Raw genomic sequence first — 21,507 nt, 5'->3', positions numbered from 1 at the left:
AGGCACTTGAGGGTTTGGAGCAGAAGGACTTCCAAGGATGAGAAACTGAAATTTGCATACATTGCTATTGGCAGTTTCTTACAAAGTTCAACGTAGACTTACCCTGTGATCCAGTTTCCCCACTCATAGGTGAAGAAATAAAACCACAGAAATAAAAACACGTCCACACACAGACTTGCACAAGAACATTCACGGCACTTTTATTCATGATAGATAAAACAACCCAATTGCCCACCAACTGGAAACAACCCAACTGCCCACCAACAGAAGAAAAGATACCCAAATTGTGGTACACTCATACAATGGAACACTACCCAGTGATAAAATGGGATGAATGAATGTTACACGTGACAGCAAGGATAAATCTAAAACACATTATACTGAGCAAAAGAAGACAGACCCAGGGTGCCTGGGTGGCTCAGTCGGTTAAGCAGCTGACTTTGTTCGGCTCAGGTCATGATCTCACGGTTGGTGGGTTGGAGCCTCACATCGCGCTCTGTGCTGACAGCTCAGAGCCTGGAGCCTGCTTCAGATTCTGTGTCTCCCTCTCTCTCTGCCCCTCCCCAGTTCACACTCTGTGTCTCTCAAAAATAAAATAAAAAACGTTAATAATAATAATAATAATAAAAAAGAAGACAGACCCAAAAACGAACATACCGTATGAGTACATTTACTTGGTGTTCTAGGACATCAAGACCAATCTCTGATGATAGAGGTCAGAATAGTGGTTCCTTCTGGGGTAGGATATACTGACTGGGAAGGGACACAAGTGAATTTTCTGGAATGACGAATCTTGCTCAGGGTCACAATTACACAGGTGTCCATCTGTATAAATGCCGTCAAGTTGCACAGTTATGATCAGTGCACTTTACCGAATGTAAGTTATTCTTCAATAGGAAAAATTAGCCTCCACGGTGTGCCCTTGGGAAGGGGCAGCTTTGGGGGAAAGCAGGTGGTAGCTTGTGCCTGCACACTAGTGCCCTCTCCGTCCACCCCATCCTGCAGGACCCTGGCTGGGAACTCATCCTCCTCGCTCGGGTATCAGTCACAACTGAATGTCTAGCCCACTGGCTGGGGAAGGAGCTCAGAAACACGTATGGAGGGTTTACAGCACGGAGACTCTTACCACTGGCCAGCAGATCACAGCCTGATAGTCTGTCTCCTGCCCTCAAGTGAGCTGGACCACCTTTTGCCACTGGATCCCAGGGCTTTTCTGAGGCCCTTGGATTGCGTGGTTGGGGTGGATCATGAGGGCCAGTGAAAGCCAACTTTGCCGGGAGGTGGTGCTCAGCACAACCCTTTCCTGAGGGCCCGCCCTGGTGTAGGAGACAACAGGGCTTGCCGCTAACAGACCTCAGCAACTGCATCCAAAATGGAGTGACCTGTCTCTGTTGTTGTTGTTGTTGTTTCCTGCCGTGTTTCTCCCCAAGCTCAACCTGTCCCTTCCTCCCTCCACTCATGCGCCAGCCTTCCTCAGACTGCCTCCTACCTGCTGCCTTCTGAGCGCTGGTTCTGCAGGAGAAATGATCCCCAGGGACCCACACCTACACCTGTGCCAAGACATGGTTGTCCTCACGTGGAAACAGACCACACACACACACACACACACATCCCAGGAGGACCCACAGCAACAGGCATGGACTTACAGGTGTGCACAGGGGCTGCAGACATGGCCCCACTAACAACCGGCACCAGGATAGCAGTCACCATGGATTGGGCATCAATCTACTAAATCCAGGGCAATTTCAGTCGAGCAATCGCTTGTGGCCTGTGTCGTATGTATGCAGCACCGTGCTGGGTGGTCTGTCCCCGTGCCAGCTCAGCCAGTCCTCACCACGGCCCTGTGAGGTAGGCAGTAGCCTGCCCCTTTACAGACTGTAAAGCAGAAGCTCAGAGAACAATCACTTGCCTGTGAACCATCTACTCAGACACTCTCCAACATGGCCTCCAAATTGCCTTAGTCAGGCAGAAGGCCCATCCTGCCATCCCCCTTGGCCACCCCCTCGCATGCGGAGCCTTCTTTGGTCAAAGGGAAGTGAGTTGGGACCTCCTAAGAACATGCTTTTCCATCACAACTGGGGTTCCATCCCAACTCTATTTCCCTGGAGCCCTTGGTAGCTAGCCAGAAATCTCCAGTGCTCTTTGTGGGAGGGCATGGGAGAGGGATGGCGAGCTCTAGGAAGAAGTACAGAAACATTTGACACAGGTCCAGGACACTTGAGCCTCTCCCAGCACCTAATCCACATGGAGTTCCCAGGACCTGGGCCCAAACTTCCAGCTGCCCAAAGCCTCTCAACCTCCTGTTCCCAGGTGCCCCTTCACCCCATTTTCTGGAGGCAGAAAGTAAAGCCAGAGATAATGAGATTACTCATCCAGAGGCAGAGGTCCAGGAAAGGTTAACCTTTTCCAAGTGGGTCACTTTTAGGCCCAGGCAAGGACCATGCCAGGTGCATCTTCAGCCAGCCCTGCTGTCAGATGTCAGGGAGAACCTGGGGCCAGGGTGTAGTCTAGGTCCAGCCTGGAGGAGAGGGCCCCTCCAGCAGTTGACCCCAGTCTCCAGGGTCTCCCGGGCTCAGGGAAGGAGCGGAGGTCAGGGGCTGGCAGGCTGTACTTCCTGAGAGGCCTTACCAGACAGCTCCTGCCTCAGTAGACACAAAGACCTTTGGGACCAGGTGCCTCCCACCTCTGTAATCTGGGCATGACCCATGGGGTTGGGCAGAGGTCAGGCTCTAGGGCATCTCCCCCTGCCCCTCCACGTGAGCTGAGTGTGAACCTCCTTGGTTTGGTAATTCAGATAAGAGGGCAGGATAGGCTACAGGTCCCAGGGAGATTCTCAGATGGACCAGGGAGGGGGGAAGGCTAATAGAAATGAGTAACACCTGGCTTCCCTCCCGGAGAAGAGCACCGTCAATGGGAAGACCAGCTGGGCCCCAAATCATGGTAGCTCTGGATCAAAGGCAGCTCTGGATCAAGGGCAGGGGGTGGGCCTCAGGAGAGGGAGAAAAGTGGGAGGGGTCCTGGAGTTGGGTGGGGTGAAGGCTCCAGGTCTCCACCAACGGAGGGGGGATGGAAATCTAGTGGGGTTAGACTAAGAAATTGTGAGAGGCCTGGGGAGGTCAGGGACAGAGAATGAGAACAGCACAGACAAGATCTGGAGGTGGGGACGTGGGCAGGTGCAGGGAACGGTGAGCGGTGCCCCTGGCTGGAGTGCAGGAGATAAGACCAGAAATGGTTTGGGGGGGTTGATCACAAAGCCCTTGATGCTGGGATGGTAATGATACTGACGCTGACAGTACCAAGGGCTCATTCCCACTGTGATCTTCCTACCGCAGCCGCCAGAGGCAGGGACTGGCATTAGCCCTATTGAGAGCTGTGAACCCTGAGGCTCAGAGAGGGCCACTCCAGGAACGATCTGTGGAGGCCCTGGCTTTCAGTCCCTGAGCTCCCCTGACAGGCTGCAGGCGTGTACTGCACTCTGTGGATACAGCCAGAAATTTCTGCAAGGAAGAGACAATGTCAGGCATGCATTTTAGAAAGCAATATATGTCTGTGTGACAAGTGACACCATAAACAAAGTTATAACGTAAGTGAAAGGCTGGAGAAAATACCTGCCATATGTGTAACAAAGGATTAAAATCCCTAATGCATAGTGCTACAAATCAATAAGAAAAAAATAAACACATAGTGGGGAATGGACCAAGGATATGAACAGACTCTTGGGGTGCCTGGGTGGCTCAGTCAGTTAAGCATCTGACTCTTGGTTTCAGCTCAGGAGATGATCTCCCGGTTTCTGAGTTCGAGCCCCACAACTGGCTTCGTGCTGACAGTAGGGAGCCTGGTTGGGTTTCTCTGTCTCCCTCTCTCTCTGCCCCTCCCCCACTTGCACGTGTGCACGCTCTCTCTCTCTCTCTTAAAGATAAAAAAATAAAACTTAAAAAATTTTAAACAGACTCTTTATAGAAGAGGAAATAAAAGTGATCACTAAATTAGAAAAGACGAGCCAGCAAAATGAAAAGGCAACCTAGAGGGGTACCTGGGTGGCTCAGTTGGTTGAGCATCTGACTCTTGATTTGGGCTCAGGTTCATGGTTCATGGGATCGAGCTCCGGGTCAGGTTCTGTGCTGACAGTGCAGAGCCTGCTTGGAATTCTCTCTCTTTGTCTCTGCCCCTCCCCTGCTCACGCTCTCTGTCTCTCTCTCAAAATAAATAAATAAACATTAAAAAAAAACTTAAAAAGAAGAGACAACCTACAGAATGAGAGAAAATGTTTGCAAACCTTGTATCTGACAAGGGGTTAATATCCAAAATATAGAAGGAACTTGAACACCTCAAAATCAAAAACAAAAATAAATTACTTGATTAAGAAATGGGCAAAGGAACTGAATAAACTTTTTTCCAGAGAAGACACACAGATGACAAATAGCCAACAGGTATATGCAAGAGTGCTCACCATCACTAATCAAAACCACAATGAGATATCACCTCGCACCTATTAGGATGGCTATTATTTAACAACAACAACAACAACGACAAAAAGGTAAGTGTTGGTTAGCACATGGAGGAAAGAGAACCTTGGTACATTGTTGCTGGGAATGCAAAATATGGAAAACAGTATGGAGGTTCCTCATACAATTAAAAGTAGAACTACCGTGTGACCCAGCAACACCACTTGTGCTTATTTATCCACAGGAATTGAAATAGGGATCTTAAAGAGACATCTATACTCCAGGTTTGATGCAGCATTATTCACAATAGCCAAGACATGGAAGCAACCTAAGTGCCCATCAATGGATAAATGGATACAGAAAATGTACACATGTATACAGGAATATTATACAGCTCTAAAAAAGAAAGAAATTCTGCCAGTGGAGACATGGATGGACCTGGAGGGCGTTATGCCAAGTGAATTAAGCCAGACACAGAAAAACAAATACTGTATGATCTCACTTATATGTGAAATCTAAAATAGTCAAACTCACAGAAGCAAGGAGACTGGTTACCAGGGTCTGGGGGGAGGGCTATATCGGGAGTCATTGATCAAGGTGTACAAAGTTTCAGTTATGCAAGATGAATGGGTTCTGGAGATCTAGTGTGCAATATGGTGACTGTAGGTAACAATACCATACTGTGTACTTGAACTTTGGAAGAAAGTGGATCCTAAGTTCTCACCATATGCACACAAAAAACGTAACTACGTGAAGTGATGGATGTATTGATTATCTTGATTATCACAATGCATATGCATTTTTCCTTTTTTTTTTTTTCTTTTTTTTTTTTTAGGGAGAGAGAAAGAGCGTCCAGGGGAGGGGCAGAGAGAGAATCCCAAGCAGGCTCTGCCCTGTCAGCACAGAGCCCGATGTGGGGCTCAGTCTCACGACTGTGAGGTCATGACCTGAGCAGAAATCAAGAGTCGGATGCTTAACCGACTGAGCCACCCAGGCGCCCTGTGTATTACATTTTTAAAATGAGGATGTGTTCATGTATTTTTTTATATAATAAAAACTAAATAATTACTTTTAGAAGTTAAAATAATTTTTTTTGAAAGCTGAAAATAAGGAAGAAAAAGAAAAAACTGAAGCTGAGGAGACCCATGAAGAAGCTACTGGCAAAAGGGTGGTGAAGACTGAGCCAGGGTATCCTCGTCTGTGGGCCCTGAAGCTGCTGAGAGGACGCTTGCACTAAGGGGGTGCACTCTGCAGTCTGAAGGGTTTATTCTCCAGATACTTGGCTGGAGGGCAAGGTTCCTCTCTGCCCTTGTTTGTACTGCCAGTAGAGTTACCCTCCCAGGCCTGCCTGATGCTCATGGTTTTAACACACCAGGGACCAGTCTGGGCTGTAGAGAAAGATCTGGTTTCAGGGCTACCTCCCCATCAGACCCCAGCCCTTGACAGGGCCCTGAACTCCAACCCAACAGCCAAGCTGGGGTCTCCATTCCAATCAACCTCATGAGCCCTTTATGGACCACAACACAACAACAGCTCCACGAACAGGCCCCCAAGCCACCCTGGATCTCCAGTGCTCCATGGCAGTATCGGGACAGCCGGAATCAGCCTCCAACTGCCTGGGCTGTCACTAGGGATCTGATGCCCAGCTGCTCCAGGGCTTGAGGGCTTCTCCCTCTCTGTCACAGGGCAGAGGTGGGGCTGCCTGAGCCAGGAACTACTCATCCCCTGCCCTGGTCAGAGAGCTCCAAGCTTGGTTGAAGGAGCTAGGCCAAGCAGAGGGCTCAAAGCTGGTTCTTGATCTCTGTGGCTGCAGGCACGGCCTCATGAGGTCAGCAATCTGCCATTGGTTCTCTTAATCAGCACTCACTTCCCCCTAGCACCAAGTGGGCCTAAATGAGAAGTGGTCAGAGCATGGAGAAGCTTCTGGCCCAGGGGAGTGGAGGGGGAGCATCCTCATGGAGCATGTGCCCCAGAGGCAGTGCTCCTTGGCCTCGCTGTTGGCCAGGTCCAGATGAGGGCAAGAGCAAGAGGCCTCAGGCTGGGAGAGGCACCCCATTCCTGCCATAGCTACTAGGGGCCCTGTGGCATGCAGACACATACTCATGTCAGGAGGGTTATAGGAGGGTGTGTGATCGAAACCGTGTGGTGGCTCGAACAGAGGCTCTGCCGTTACCCTGCCTGGGCTGGAACCTGGGTACCACCCTTGCTCAGGCAAATGAAAACTTCTCTGAGCCTCAGTTTCCTCATCTGCAAAAGCAGGGTAATTCTAACAGCACTGACACAGGGAGTTACCGTGTGGCTGCCTGGCTCATGGTCAGCTCCCAGGAAATGTCTACCCCAACCCAAATGTCAGGATGCAGTCAGGTGAATCCTTCCCTGCCTCTGTTTCCTTAATGTACCCAGAGGAGGCTGGAGGGCCTGTTCTAATTGCTCCTTGCCTGCTGATGTTCTAAGAAGAGGAGACTGGGCAGTCTCAGGAACGGACACCCCCACCCCAGAAGTGAAAGTCTAAAGGCACAGGGCGGTTTTGTGGGGTCTCGGGCCCTAGGTGGACTTCTGGCCAGCATCCCAGGCTCCCCTGGAGCCTAAGAGAGTCCCTGTAGCATAGGGCATCTGCATCCAGGGGCCCGCAGCGCCATTGTTTCCCTTCAGCCCGGCTCACCTGCTCGCTAGCCTTCTGGAGGAAACACATGGGAAGGTTCTGCCCTCTAGTGGCCACTGGTGGCGGACCTCTCCCCAGCTCCTGGGCCTCCTAGGAGCCCACTTCCCCCTCTGCCTTCTCTAGTGCCTATTTGCTGCACAGGAACAAGCCCATTTCATAGAGATGGAAACTGAGCTGGTCCCTAGAGCCAGCACCCAGGAATCTTCATCTATGGGCTCCTTCGAGCCCTGAGAGCCCTGCTTCCAGATATGAGCCCCCTAGCCTGAGGCCCTGAATGGTCCTAGGGTGATAGGGTCCGAGTCCGCTATGAGGGATGCCTGCCTGTGCCCAGCATGAGGGCACTCACAGATGGCCAACACAAGCACTCCAGGGGGGTAGGAGAGCCTTAGCTCTGGAATGGGGAATGTGTCTTGCCCAGGCTGGCGTGGGGTCTTCCCTGACCATAGCCTCTGTCATCAGGCTGTGACCAGTGCCTGTAAGCAGGGGGAAGTATCACTGGAGTTTAGAACTTAGCCTAGAGCTTGACACAAAATGTGCTTTGCCTCTGGACACCCCCATCTCTGCCCCAAGAGAAAGGGGGCAAGGGACATGGGCAGGAGGGGAATCTAAGGGGAAGTCCCACCTCTCCAGGGAGGCAAGAGTGTGTGCCTGGGCAGACAAGCAAGGCTCTTCTTGCCTTTACTGAGCCATGGGCTGAGGCTGGGGCCTCAGCTTCAGGAGACCCCCAGCCCCTCCATGCCAGGCCCCGCATCCTTCTACCCTTCGTTTCTAGAGTCTGAAACTGAAGAGTTAGTGGATCTTGCCAGGCACAAGATTCAGCACGAACAAGGGTGGGTGGGCCTGCCCATCCCTGGGGGCAGCTGGCACCATGGCTAGGAGGTGGCCAGGACAGCCCAAGCCCCCTGGACAGAAGGACTCTGTGCACATGTGGTTCGGTATAATCTCATTTGGGTCCCACAGGAGACCCCGCAGCTCTGGGGAAGGGCCTGTTCCAGGAAGCCTCTAGGTTCTGCCAAGGACATCAGAGTGCCCCCCGCCCCTGACTTCCTGTTCCCAATTAGCACTAATTGAACAAGAGGGAGGACTCACAGACTGTGCAGCAAAAACAGTCATGTCTGCAGGGTCCCATGAGGCAGGCCCCACCAGGGGCCAGGTGAGCGAGGCTTTGGGGGATGGGGCTCTAGGGTCCCTGTCTCTCTGAGCGGGGATCAAATGACAAGGCCACATCTGCTAGGGACCCCAATGGTCCCTTTGGAAAGTGGGAGCTTCTCCAGGACTAGGACAGAAGCTGGGGGATGGGGGGCCTGACAAACAGCCCCCTCTCAGCCTCGTGTTTGAGGCCTTCACACCAGCTACTCACCCCAACCTGGCCTCTCATTTCCTCTCCTCCCAGTCCTCACACATCCATGCATCCATCCACTCATTCATTCACGCATTAAGTGTTCGTTGAGCCCCTCCTATGGCCAGGCCCTGCAACCACAAAAATGACATGTAGCTATCAGCAGGGCCTTCGAGGCCAGCTGAGGGTCAGGACCTCATCCTAAGGGCACTGGATGGTCAGAGGCCGACCAGTGATAAGGTGGGCCTCAGGGTAGGAAGGTTCTGGCGCTTAACTCCTCCACTGGAACAGCCCTCTCCTTCCTCTACCACTCACCCCCACCCAGGCCTGAACCCAGGTTGGCATGGCATTGGCAACCCATTGGGCTGGCTCCATTTTGTTCTTGGCGGGAAGAAAAAGCCAGGCTGGCAGCATGGTGTGCTTGTTACGGGAAGGATCAGCCCCATATCCTCCTCCGTGCGGCTGTGGTTGGTACTCTCTGGGTGAGGCTGCTGTTCCCTTGATCATTCAGACTGGACACAGGGGATGTGCCATCCGTGAGCAGGCCTGTGGGTGCAAGCCCTGGCAGGAAGGCCCAGGCCGGGGGGTCGGGAGGAGCAGGGGGCTCCAAGTCCAAGGTGCTGTGTGGTGGGGCTGGAACACCTATGCCTGAGCCCAGACCCCAGAGTGAGTGCCCTGAGCCGGCCAGCCCCCTTTGTGCCACACCACAAGGCTCAGGCCCTCAGTCCTGAGCTGGGGTGATGGGAAGAATGCAGGTGTGTCCAGCCTGGCCCCCATCCCCCAGCACATCCCCGCCAGGGAGACAGAGACTTCACTCTGCTCCCCTCCCTTCTCCACCTTAGAGATCAACCAGTCCCGGGCAATTTGGTGTTGCCATGACAACCACACACCTTCTTTTCTACTTAGCAGATTGAATCTGAGTTGCAGATTAAATCCTAGTGAGTTGTCTGTTTCGAAAGCATGTGGCTGCTTGGAGAGATCTATGCATCTTCAATTTCCCAAGTGCCTCTGACACCCACTCCTTGTTTCCTGATGGCTGAAGCAGGGGAGATGTGCCGAGCACTACTTCCTGTGCCCCTGGGGTGGTCCTGGCCCAGTGGCAGACCCCCTGAGATCTGGCTTCCCACCTGCTCAATCACACGGACAGCATCTGGTGTGTAGCCTCTGAGGTAAGCTGGACAGTGGCCGACAGTGGCCCCAGACAATGGGTTTCTGGCAAGAGCTCTGGACTCAGGAGGCTCTCTCTGTCCCCGTCAGGGATGTGTGCTGCTTTTAGGGACTTGGAAAGCCACGGCTGGGAGTTGCCTTTATGTGAACAACTGGACGAGTGGGCCCGCGGGCCCCCAGAATGACCTTAACCTCCACGCTTTCCACAGAGCTGACCTTAGCCACTCTGCCCAGCAAAGGTGGGGAGTGGGTCACAGATCAGGCCCCCGATGAGGGAGACCTGGGGGGTGGGAAAGAATGGCCCTGTCTGGGATGAAGAGGGCACTGGTGGCCCTGGGAGGCATGCAGGGCGGTTGGGTGGGGGCATCACGTGCACGGATGGGTCCTTCTCTCCAGAGGGCTTGAGCTGTCAGTGGTTACCTCCTACCCTGGGTGCCAGCTGCCCCCAGGGCTGGGAAGGCGCACCTTGTTCATGCTGAATCCCTGGCCCCCGTTATAGAGCCACGACTCTTCATGGTTTCAGCCTGGCAGTTGGATGCGGCCTGGTTTCGCGTATCTAAGGGAAGGTAACCATAGGGTGGTCAGAGAAAGGAGTGGCCTAGCCTGTGGTCAAGTCTGCCCGGGGATAAGGACGGAAGGTACAGGGCAATGTCCCGGGAAGGGCCGTTCGGGATGAGCAGTGGGACCTGCCTCTGCCCTCCGCACTCAGCCCTCCGCAGGGCTGCACGTTAAACCCTCTGCAAGGTTCCACTGACAGAGCCACCACCCTGCTGGGCTGTGGCAGCTCGAGGCTCTCTTCTGGTCTAGGCCCCCAGGTCCACCTGATCCTACTACCTCTAGGCTGTCTGGCAATGTCCCCCAACTTGTCTCAGCCTCAGTATTTTCCCTCCAGGGAAGAAGGGCCCATGGGTGGGATAGTGAGGGCATGGGGCAACGTCTCTGGGGAGAACATGGAATCTACCAGACTGCAGGGCTTAGTCACATTGATAAGAGCTTTATGGTGTTTGCTCAGAGTTTTCTGATTTGGTAGGGGACAGCATAAAGCACACACACACAGAAAGAAGCAGCAAATGGAAAAAAAAGAGATAATTAATAGCTTGAGGAAAAACAATGGATTCTAGCAAAAGGAAATAGTGTACTACTTGGTTTAGCAGAGAACAATGTTTACATAGTTTTACACACATAAACACTGAATATCAATTTGCCCCAGATTGTGACGTTGGGAGGATGGGAGGGAAGTGTATAGAGAAGTGGCTGTCAGAGCTCCTATTATGAGGCCCCATACTATGGAGGCTACATTCTAAAGGGGAAGAATCAAGAAATAGCAACATAGGGGGTGCCTGGGTGGCTCAGTCAGTTAAACGTCCAACTTTGGCTGAGGTCATGATCTCACGGTTTGTGAATTCGAGCCCCGCACTGGGCTTTCTGCTATCAGTGCAGAGCCTGCTTTGGATCCTCTGTGCTCCTCTCTCTGCCCCTCCCCCACTCATGGTCTCCTCCCCCCCCCCCACCTTCTCTCTCAATAGCAATATGAGCAAATTGAGAAATAAGAAGGGAAACAGAAGAAGAAATGGCCAGCAGAACTGAAAGGAGAGGGGACCTTGGGGTGGGGGCAGAACCTGCCAGTGTGGGGCTATTAGCCTTGTAGTATTGTTCCACATTTAAAAATTTGGACATGTATTATTTTTGATCAAAAGAAAAATTGAAGGGGTGCCTGGGTGGCTCAGTCAGTTAAGTGTCCGACTTCGGCTCAGGTCATGATCTCGTGGTTCATGAATTCGAGCCCCGCGTCAGGTTCTGTGCTGACAGCTCAGAGCCTGGAGCCTGCTTCAGATTCTGTGTCTTCCTCTCTCTCTCTGCCCCTCCCCACTCCTTGCACTCTGTCTCTCAAAAATAAATAAACATTAAAAAAAAAAAGAAAAATTGAAAATAAAAACAGATAGGGTTTAGATAGAGAGCAGGCTGAGGCCCGAGAGAGAGTAACCACCCAGGGTCGCAGAGTCAGGAGACAGCATGGTGCTCAGGTCTGTGGCCAAAGGCATGAGAGCTTGGGGTGACCTTGTCAACACCAGGGACTCAGTCCATGGGCCGGGCAGCTCACCAAGCACCCACAAAGGCTGCAAAAATGGGCCACGAGCCTAAGGGGATGCATGCCATGCCTCTGGGTGGGGAGACAAAGTCCAAAGCCACTAGCCCACGGAGGGCACATCATCCCGGAGGTAAAGCGGGAGCAGCAAGCAGAGATGCCTTCCCAGACTGTTCTGCCTCCTTTCTCCTTACCGGTGGCTTTTGTCCCCAAGTCCTCCATGTAGCCAGGCTGATTAGTCATCTGAAACAAAGGAGAGCTGGGGCATCAGTGACTTCCCTGACACTTTTTGGGAAGCAATGCCTTCTGACAGACGCACACTGCCCGCAACGAGCCTACCGCACCCTTCTGTCTGCGGCTGAGGATCCAGTGGAGGCTGAAGTCTCGGGTCCCGGTCACTGGCTGCAGTCACCAGGGACGGCAAGGCCCGCTGCTCCTCCAGGGTTTTCCTGGCCTCGGCAGTTGTTGGTTGAATGACCGAGTGACAGGCTGTCGTGACACCACAGTTAATGTTCACCATTGCTGGGTGCCTGGCATCATGTGTAGTCCTTTCCAGACATGGAACCCAAGTGAAAGGAGGGATTCGGCCCACTGGCCAGCAGGTCCTGAGCCCGGGGCTCTCTAGCCGGTCAGTCATGACGTTGGCTTGGCCCCGGCAGTCTTCTCTCCATCCCAGGCTTCTGGGCCCAGATTAGTGCCGAGACAGTGACCTGCTCTGCTATAGCAAGTGGCTATCACGGCTAATCTGCAGGCAAAATGCAGAAGAAGGCCCGATACTTAGAGGTCTCCACGTCAGGATAGTCATTATCATACAGTTTATAACAGCAAAAAACTGCAGGCAGCCTTAAATTGTACACCAGGAGGTGAGGAAGAGCATTGCAGACGGCAACATAAGCAGGGCAAGGTGAGTGCACCACATGCGAAGTGAAGAGACCACGGACAGGATGTTGTCTTTTTAACTGTCTACAGGGCTGCCCTGGCATAATTTATAATTTATAATGTAATATTACAAAATATATAACATACATAACAGTATCAGGAGATAAAATCATTAAAAAATTTTTTTTAATTTGAGAGAGAGAGAGGGAGAGAGGGCGTGAGCAGGAGAGGGATAGAGACAGAGAGAGAGAATCCCAAGCAGGCCCCACACTGTCAGCACAGAGCCTGATGTGGGACTCGAACCCACGAACTGTGAGATCGTGACCTGAGCTGAAATCAGGAGTCGGATGCTTAACTGACTGAGCCACCCATGTGCCCGTAAAATCATTTGCTAACAGGAAAAAGTGCATGCAGACATCTGACTCTGGTCTACTTCCCTGCTTCAGCCTTGGAGCACACAGGCACACTTGCTCTCCGGCTTACCACGCCAGCCCCTGAGAAATGCTGCACGGGGACTTTTCCTTGGCTCCCATGATGGCCCCAGAACAACAGGGCAGGGATTAGAACCTTCTGGAGATGGAGAAGAGGTCAAGTTAACCCCCAGGATCTTACGAAGAGACAAAGGCGGGGCTGGAGTTAGAATGTGATTCTCAGGCTCTCTGGTTCTGTTGGTCATCTGGATCAGCAGCCGGTCCCAGGGCCAAAACATCTCCCAGGCTGCGAAGGCAACGGGAGCCCTGGCAGAGGTTGGAGGAATGGCCCACAGAGGCTGATGGGAATGGGGGGCCTGGGGCAGTGGGCTGTGCGAGTCACAACCAGGCACACCCAAGTCACAGTTCTTTAAGGAGGAGCAAGAGGATCAAGAGGAGCAAAAGGAAGGCCTGATGGACCCCTGCCACTCAGATATGACCCAGATACTGAATGTCAACAGCCTTACTCCTTCCCCAAGGATCAGACACGTCTGGTGCCTTTGTGCTGTCCACAAGTCCTAACTGTGGCCAGAACACCTGTCCCTTCTTAGGAAACCCACCTTAACAGTAGTACTCAAGACAGCACCCGATGGGTACCCCCAACAATTGGCCTTTCTCTTTCTCCTGGGCTGCTTCTGGAAGGAGAAAGCCAGCTGATCTGCACCTGGCACCCTCCTCCCAGTCCAGCCAGGGAACCACAAGGAACAAACATGGAGTTTACAGAGGTTAAATCAGATGGGCTGATTGCAGAGATAGTGCTTGTTTTTTGTGGTCTTTTTTTAGGGTGAGGAGGAAGAATTCAACAGGTTTTAGATCAGCCATGATGAGTGGGTTCAAGGTGAGGGCACTGGCAAACTGGTGAGTGAGGCCGTGTAGGGGTGCCACGGCCTGGGCCTAAAGCTGAGGCTGTGGGAGCCAGAGCCACGGCTGCCCACCCACATGGCAGGACCAACTCAGGCCTTTCCGTCTTCTTCGGGAACTGCTGACAGCGGCTGGCCCTCCTGGGATAAAGCCACGTTGTCCTCTATCGCCAAGGGCCCTTTTTCTTTCTGCTTTAATCTAAGGCTGCAGGGAAATCTAAACAACAAGCTGAGGCAATTTCTGAAATGGCTGAAAATCATTTAACAAGCTTCTGAAGCATCCCCTCTTGTTCTGGGGAGTCGCTCAGGCTGGGCTTCCCCGGAAGCTTTGGCTTTGCCTCTCTGGGCCTGGCTACCAGAGTTCACCGAGATTCAGGGGCCCTAGGGCCTGGTTCTGCGCAGTCTCCCTGACCCATATCTCACCCTTGTAAGCCCCTCCAGGCAAGCTGGGCTGAGAAGGGGCTTTCATTTCCTCTTCAGTTGTAGCTTTGCCTTCAAGGAAAGGAGAAAGAAAGGTTTCTATTTAAGGAAGAAAGGACTCAACCACAGGCGCATAGCTTCTGTGGACTGGGGTTCGATGGAGAAGAGGAAGCAGGTAGGGGTGAAACAAATGCTCCCAGGGCCACAGTTCCTCACTAACGCTGTTTGGCAGACTTATTCCACTCACAGGGCAAACACTAGGCTGATGCTGGGCACCCTCTGCAGCCTCTCCTTTATTTCTTGCCACACCCTATGAGGCAAGTGGTCTTATGCCCATTTTTAGACGAGTAAACGGAGACTCAAAGGGAAACTGCCTTGCTCAAGGTCACACAGTTTGAAGTGGGGCTGGGTCTGCTTCCAGGCCCCTCTCTGGGACCCCCACCAAAAACCACCTTCCTCATTCTAGAGGTAGAAGGAAAACAGGGCTGTCGGAAGAAAGGGAAAGGCATGGGATGAGGACAGAGCAGCCTGGAAGGTCAGAAGCACAGGCAACTGAGCCTGACCGGGGCAAACGCCCAGTAGCCGGGGAGGAGAGGAGAGGTGTGAGGGTTGGAGGCTGGACAGGTGTGGACAGCAGCTGGGTTCCCCAGGGCGCCCTTCCCATCAGCCAGGGCAGGAGCCGAGGAAAGGGACGGGGACTGTGTTTATAATACCGTGCATTCTGGGTCAATGCCTTTCGTGGGTGACAGAGCCAAGGAAAAGCAGTGAACTCCGCGGGTGTAATGCCTGTGCTTCTGTGCTTGTCTCTCCTCTGCTAGCTCATCCAGAAATAGGCCTTTGAGTTGGGTCCACAGGGTGGGAGAGTGGAGCCTGGGTGGGCACGGATGTGGGTGGGGTGTCCAGAGAGTGAACCTGGCCAAGGGATGGAGAGCAGAAAAGACAGGACCACGAGGTGTTTAGGAAGACTTGCTGTGGGCTGTTTCCCACAGCTCTCAGAGCTGCCTCTGTTCTTACACGCCCCCTGGGCCCTGCGGGGTGCCTAGTGACAGATGACAGAGAGCAAGATCTCCTGGTAAGGAAGTGGCCTGGGAGTCCCAAAGCCAGCCGCCCTCCCACTCCTTGGTGGCGTCACTTGGGGTCAAGGACGTTCATAGACAGGGGGCCGTGGGCTTCAGAGAGCTTTTTCTTTGTAACGTAACATCATTTTTTGGCCAGATTTATTTCTTCCAGATATTTCCTATTCAAGCTAATGCTAATGGCTGTGCAAAGCAGTGACCTTGCATTCTTTAAGACAAAACGAAGGCTGAGGCAGGGTAAGAGTTGCAGGGGAAAACGAGCCCTAGAAGGTCAGAGCTTTCAAACATCAAACCCTGTGGGTTTCAGGATTTATTTTGTTTTGTTTTCTAACAAAAAGAATTTTTCTGTCAAGCAAACTCTTAAACTAACCCTCAAATTGCAAAACGAATAAAATCAGCGCTGCCCCTGCTGGAACAGGAGCAGGACAGCGCCTGCACCTGCTCAGGCCCAGGCCTTACCTCCACAGATCACACCGGGCCCGCATCAGGGAGGAAGGGCTGGGGTCCAGGGCAGGGCTCAGGAAGCAGGCACACAGGGTCAACCCCAGTTCTGCCACCTTCTTCTTTTTTTTAATTTTTAAAAAAATGTTTATCTTTGAGACAGAGTGTGAGCAGGGGAGGGGCAGAGAGAGAGAGAGAGGGAGACACAGAATCCAAAGCAGGCTGACATAGGGCTCAAACCCACAAACCATGAGATCATGACCTGAGCCGAAGTCAGACACTTAATTGAGCCACCCAGGCTCCCCTTGTCACCTTCTTCCTAGCTGGGTGGCCAAGGAGCAAATCAAGCCACATCTCTGTGCCTCAGCTTTCTCACCTGTAACACGCAGACGACAGATGGGGCAGCTTGAAGGTCTAACTGCTAACACATACCAAGTGTGTGGTCACCCAGTACCTGGCACGCGCTCAGTGCTCCATAATTGGCCGAGTGGGGGAGACTTGTTCAAGGTCACCCAGTGAGTGAGGAAAGGGCAGCCAGGCTGGCGTATAATTGACGGCATGTGTTCACCACCAAGTGCCATTTAAAAAACAAAACCCTGGGGCGCCTGGGTGGCTCAGTCAGTTGAGCATCCGATTTCGGCTCAGGTCATGATCTCACAGCTTGTGAGTTTGAGCCCCGCATTGGGCTCTGTGCTGACAGCTCTGAGCCTGGAGCCTGCTTCGGATTCTGTGTCTCCCTTTCTCTGCCCCTTCCCTGTTCACGCTCTGTCTATCTGTGTCTCTCTCAAAAATAAGTAAACATTAAAACAAAAACAAAACAAAACCCTGCTTGTGTTTTTCCGAAGGCAGACATGGATGCAAGTGGGTTTCCTCAGTGACCCCGCGGATGGAAGAAACACCGCAGGCAGGACGCCTCTGGGGTCCTGCCGCCCAGAGCCTGGCTCTCAGCCCTGTGTTTGCAGGTTTGCTGCAGGAGAGCTGAGGAGGCGAGGACAAGTCGCCAGTGTGCCTGGGCATCATGCCATCAGCCCCGCTGGGGAGCCAGGGAGCCACATGATTTTACTCATGGATACAAAAGAAAAAATGGAAAGGAGCTCTGTCCCTTCTATTGACCCCCCACAGCCTGACATCTGCACACCTGCCAGAGCATTCTTTTGTCATTGGAGAGGTGCCACTCAGGGATCTCATGAGCTACAGAAGGAAGAAAGGAATCTTGAGCTGTGGTTCAGAACATTAAAAATGCGCTCTGTTCATCTGGTTTGTTCATAAAATTGTTGTGTTAATGCCCTAGGGGAAATGGAAAGCTATTTTAGCAACATTCCCTAGTTTGGTTGGGATTACGTGTGGAGGAAAACATTCCCATGTCTGTCATGGCTACAGTCTCGCTTTTCCTGTTTTCATGGTTCCCCTGCATGGCCACGGGAGGCTCTGATGAGGGCTGGACAAGAATGTGCTCGGAGACCGGGGAGGCTGGAGTTAACCAGCGCTGAGGGGTTCACGCACCTGTCAAAAGGATGGAGGCTCCCGTGTCACCGGAATTGTGTCATAGTTCTCCTGGGGACAGGGTGGAAACGAAAAGGCCATCTGGGAGAGGCCCTCTGGTACCCTGTATGCCATTCTGCCCTTGTGTCACCTTTTGTGATTTACAAAAGCGAGTGCAAAGAAGTGAGCGTGGGGTAGGTGAGCCGGGAACAAACCAGCGCTGCCCTCAGTGAGTCACGCTTTCCTTCCAGACTGCCTCCTCCCTCGCCAGACATGGCCGTGTGGAAGCCACACACTATTACTTCCACATAATTGAAAAGGGTGTCAGAGTCTCCCAGACACGAACCAGAAACATGCTGCTCAGCTGTCATGTCCAATGTGACTAATGCAGTCGTGTCTTAATCAGTCCCTGCTCACTGCCTGCTCTAACGGAATCAGAGCCCTGCTCCAAGGCCCCACTTTGTGACAGGGTGGTGCAGAAGAGAGGCAAGGACCAAGAGGTGTCAGTTTTCCGGGCCCCTTTCCCACTGGCACTGTGAACCAGGCGGCCTCTGCCAAATGCACTTGTCAGGCCAGGGCAACATTGAGACAGTGTAGCCAACGGGGTCATAACTTTGGGACACATTTACATTTTGGAGGGAGGGAGGAAACGAGACAAATCAACGGTGATTGCGGAGATTCCTTTGCAAGTCGGCTATTCTATCACAGGCCCTCAGGCAGCTCCTGAGGCTGAAGGAGCAGCCCTGGATGAAGTGTGCCACCCTGCCCAGCCCCTACCCAGCAAGAGCTGACTGAACCGGGGCTCAGCTGCCCCAAGAGCGGCCCATCCCCTGGCTCACTGTGACCTTGCCCCACAGCCTCTGCCCGCTATGGACAACCTGGGCCGGATCCTTTTTTCCTGCAAGGGCTTGGCATCGGGAACAGAAGTTACAGCTGAGAGGACTGGGGGCTGGAGACAAAAGGTGGTGAGAAAGAAGGTCTCATCAATGACAGTGCTGCTCAGCCTGAGGCAGCATCTGGTTCTGAAGACTCCTCTTGGCACCACCCGCCAGCCTGACCGCCCTGCCCACCATCTGGGGCCCCAGGAGAGGTGAGAATCACCCCAGGAGGAAGCCAGGAGAAGCAGAGAGGGCCAGGAGCTCGCTGGTGCCTCACCTCCAGCCTCATGGAGGTGCTTCACAGCCCCCCTTCCCGAGTTCCCGGGGCCTGTTGTCAGCAACCAGGGGCCCTCAACTCCTCAGGAACCTGACACAGCAACAAAACAGCATGCCAACTGGCCAACTACGGCTCTTGTGCACCTGTGCACCCTTTATGTTCAGTGGGGGGCACAGGGTACTGTACTAGGTCTCACAAGCCGTGGGGAGGGTCTCCAGAGGGTGCTGGGGCCTGCAGAGGCTAGCATGGAGTTCTGGGTACACGGACTCTGGTGAGGACTTAACTCATGAGGGGAAAGACCCAACTCCCTGCATCACACTTCCAAGCCCCTTCCACCTATGCCGCATTGCCCAGGAGTGATGGAGAAGTTCCTGGGCAAGGAATTGACTGCACTTTGGGACAGGGGCACCCAGCCACTTCTGTTCATTAATAAGAATTTATAAGACCTTTTTAATTAGGCCCCTAAAGGAGGCTGAATGACACTAAGAGCCCAATTTTCCAATTTTACTATGTTGTACCCAGATGACTCTGGTTAAAAAGCAATGACATTGACTAACAGGACTGATCGTGCCATGGTAAGTGGGGTCAGATGATGATGCAAATCAGTACGCATCTTCCTTTCCCTCCAATTCTTCAAATAAAGCACCTTTTTTCTTCTTTCTTTGAAAGTTAACTAGCAAATGAAATATTTACATTAAGGGCTACTTCACCCAGGTACAGCAAGTACGAGCAAAATAAAACAAGAGCATCTGATGGGCTCAAAAGTCAAATTTCCAAATTAAATACATACATGGTCAAGCACCTGATAGAGGAAGATGTGAAGGTGAGAGGGTACCCAGGACTCCCCCAAATCATGGTCTAAAATCACACACTTGCCCTACCTGCCTGACAGGAGTCCTGATCCGTCAAAGGATGGCTGCTTAATTTTTAAAAAATGACCAAGACAAGGACCAGGCCAGACAGAGAAGACAGGAGACAGAAAAGCCCAGCAAATGATGGGAAACGGTGCTTGGGGCAGGAAGGGGAGAAGAGGAGCGTGCTGCTAGGCCTTTCTGTCCCAGACACAGAAGATCCCCCTGCAGAGGCTGGGAAACTGCCCCTCTTTCAGAGTTAGGGCCTACAGGCCAGTCACAGCATCACTGCAGGAGAAAAAGTTCCCAGGAGGAATAAAGGTGGTTCACATACTCCAGCTATCTGCCCACCGTCCTTCTGAATTTTTTTCTTCTGTGGAAGGAAAAGATGTGACTAAAAGAATGGATTTGTTTTAAAATCAGGGGACTGACAGGAAACTAGCAACATAATCGAATTCCACAGGAAACAGGCGGGAGGGTGTGCCCCCTGCTGGATGCAGGCTGGCACGTGGCCACACTTCCAGAGCCAGGAGTGAGCGTTAAGTAGCGTGGCAGCAGCATCCCCTCACCAAGGGACCCAAATGGCAGAATCTGAAGTCACCGACACATGCACACGGCCAGAGCAGCACAGAAGGAATACTGTTATTCTCACCATCAAAGGCTTCTTCGTTTCATAAAAGGACGTGCTTGTTGCGGCAGCACATATACTAAAAGGGTGTGCTTTAGAGACTGGTTTCCATGGAGAAGCAGCCTCACTGTATTTTGAGTGGTACTTAAAGCCAAATGTGTGGTTCCCCCCAGAAACTCTGCTTAGGTACAGTGAGGGAGCTTGGCACACATGTCCACAAACATGGTGTGGCGTTAGGGCACTGGCAAGGGAAAGCCCTCGAGTCAGCGCTCGGGCCCAACTACATTTCCAGGAGGTGGCCAGGGGGTGGAGGCAGAGGTCAGCAGAGTCTAGAGGGCCTGCTGCCAACGTGCTGACAGCCCAGGAGGCAGGTGCTCATAGTGAGAACACACCCGCTTGCCCAAAACTCAGCCGTGGGACTACTTTTCCTATAAACAGGGAGGTAGAACATGGGAAGGAGCCCTGGACTGCTGGCCTAGCTGGCCATCTTTCAAGAGGAGCTGGCCCTGGGGCACCAGGATGGATGGCTCAGTAGGGTAAGCGACCGACTCTTGGTTTCAGCTCAGGTCGTGATCTCACGGTTTTGTGAGTTCGAGCACTGCATCAGGTTCTGCGTGGACAGTTTGGAGCCTGCTTGGGATTCTCTGTCTCCCTCTCTCTCTGCTCCTCCCCAGCTTGTGCTTTCTCTGTCTTCCCTCAGAATAAATAAACTAAAAATAAAAAAATAAAGAACAACAACAACAGAGGAGCTGGCCCTGACCGCAGCGGCCCTGTGCTGACAGCAGTTCCAGGTGGACCGTGCGGGGTGAGGGATGAGAGACCAGAGCACCAGCTGTCAGGCACAGCCTCCACACCGGGGAGCACAGCAGAAACCTGGCTGGGCCCATTCCCGAGAGCTGGGGAGTTGGCAATATTGTTAGGCAATAGCAGCTCCTCCTGGAGCAGAGAATGATCATTGTGAACGTGTGCACAACTGGTCCCGAACCCTGATGCGGGTGAGGACGATGGGGTGTGCTAACCTTAGTTTGCCAAAAAGGCTGATCCCAGTGCCTGCCCCCAGACATGATGGTTCCAAAGGTCTGGAGTGGGTCCTGGGAAGCTGTATTTCTAACTTGCAACCAGGCAATTCTGAGGCAGGTAGTTTAAGGGTCACTTTTGGAGTCTGGGGTCAAATGGGCATGCGGTGGGTAAAACGGTTCCAGGGGAGAGGGTGGTGGCCAAGGGCAGCAGAGGAGGAACTTGTGAGCCCTAAAGGTCGATTTCTGTACACTCAAGAGGTAAATAAAAGTACACGGAGGGAGGGAGGGCTGCTTCAGTGCGTGCTGCCCACCCCACCCCATGGGACAATCAGTTCTAAGCTAGCCTGACCATGCCTTACAAGAGCATAATCAAGGCCACGCTTTGGGAGGGTCTCTGACTGGGCAATGATACCTTGCATTTAGTTACTTTTCCAATTAGCACAAAGCATTCTCCCTTTGAACAGATAAAAAGTCCAAGTGGCTTGGCGCTAGTCTCCACGTGCTGTGGGTCTTGGTCCTTGGCCCCT

This window comes from Acinonyx jubatus, chromosome A2, assembly GCF_027475565.1.
Source record: "Acinonyx jubatus isolate Ajub_Pintada_27869175 chromosome A2, VMU_Ajub_asm_v1.0, whole genome shotgun sequence".
Classification (NCBI taxonomy): Eukaryota; Metazoa; Chordata; class Mammalia; order Carnivora; family Felidae; genus Acinonyx; species Acinonyx jubatus.
This window is presented reverse-complemented; position numbering follows the sequence as displayed.